Genomic DNA, 1,741 nt, shown 5'->3' with positions numbered 1-1,741 from the left:
TTAGAATCTCGTGTAGTTTCATTTTCTCTTGTTGGTTGTATGTTTTGCAGTGCTCGTGTCCGCCGTAGCACACATATTGCATTCATGCCATCATATCTCGCGGTGCTTGTATCTTTTGTTCCGTAGCTCCGTTGGAGATGTTCTCTTTGTGTAAATTGCTTGTAACGACGTATAGAATCACGTGAACCTATTTTTTTTGCTGTTTAACAACTAATTAAATGTGTTAGTTCAGATCTGGACAGAATTGTAAATTAACATGTGAGGTCGTTTCGGAGATGCTATATGTCATATTCGACCTCATTTAAAATGCCTAGAAAGGTAGATTAATTACGCTTCACCTCTTGCCATGTTTAACCACATTTAATATTTCCGAGTACCTAATCGGGATAGAACTAAATAAATTAACATGGAGTTTCATCAATATGCAACTCGGTGCATATTGAACTTCATTTAATGTGTAGTGTCTGTTTGTGTGAATTGTCATGTCATGACTTGCATGTATTCAGCGGCTCATGCATCATTTGTGTTGTGCATCGTGTGGTGAATTTCGTGTGTTGATGCTTGTTTCCGGTTTTCGCGTCTCGATAGAGCTCCACAAGCGTGTCGGATGTGAGGACCCATTCGGCTACGTCGGTTCATCTGCTTCACGGAGTCATTCTTCTTCCAAGCGGGAGCTCAGGCAAGATGACCATTTCCCCAGATACCATTACTATCATTGCCATGCTAGTTTTATCGCTTCTCTCGCTTATGTCTCGTTGCCTACCACATGTTAATTATAATCCTGTCAACAATGCCATGAAACCTTCAACCTGTTCAACCTAGCAAACCACTGATTGGCTATGTTACTGCTTGCTTAACCCTGTGTTAGCGTTGCTAGTTGCAGGTGCTTTGCTTCCATGTGAAAGCATGGGTTCCTTGTTATATCACCATATTAAATGCTATTTAATTTAATGCACCTATATACTTGGTAAAAGGTGGAAGGCTCGGCCTTTCTAGCCTGGTGTTTTGTTCCACCTTTGCCCCCTTAGTTTCCGGCTACCGGTGTTATGTTCCATAATTGAGCGCTCCTAACACGATCGGGGTTGTTATGGGGACCCCCTTGATAATTCGTTTTAGATTAAGACTGGTCTGGCAAGGCCCAACTTAGGTACTACATTTGCCTAATAACCTAATAATAATGCATAGGGACCCGCCGGCACCCGAGGAAATTTAATCAACCCCCGGGCCAGTGCTCCTCATGAGTGCTGGTCCAAAACAGAGCAGCTTATTAACGCTACCCGGGGCAACTCGGCGTTTGGCGTGGTAACCATCGCTCATCCGCCGTGTCCTGATAACGAGATATGCGGCTCCTATCGGGATCGTCGACACGTCGGGCGGCCTTGCTGGATTAGTTTTACCTTTGACGAAATATCTTGTGCATCAGGATTCCGGTGATGCTTTGGGTAATCTCAGAGTTGAGGTTTTCCAATAGGGATCCGACGAGATCCCGAGCTTCGTGATTGAGGATTTCTATGCGGCTTGTGGTAATTTGTGATGGACTAGTTGGAGCACCCCTGCAGGGTTAAATCTTTTCGGAAAGCCGTGCCCGCGGTTATGTGGCAACGTGGAAACTTTGTTTAACACTGGTTTTGATAACTTGAAGTTAACTTAATTAAAACTTGCCAACTGTGTGCGTAACCGTGATTGTCTCTTTCGTGAGTTCCTTCTCCGATCGAGGACACGGTGGGGTTATGTCTGACGT

This window comes from Hordeum vulgare, chromosome 7H (genome assembly GCF_904849725.1).
Source record: "Hordeum vulgare subsp. vulgare chromosome 7H, MorexV3_pseudomolecules_assembly, whole genome shotgun sequence".
Taxonomy (NCBI): domain Eukaryota; kingdom Viridiplantae; phylum Streptophyta; class Magnoliopsida; order Poales; family Poaceae; genus Hordeum; species Hordeum vulgare.
The sequence above is the reverse complement of the archived record's forward strand: the minus strand, read 5'-3'. Positions refer to the sequence as shown.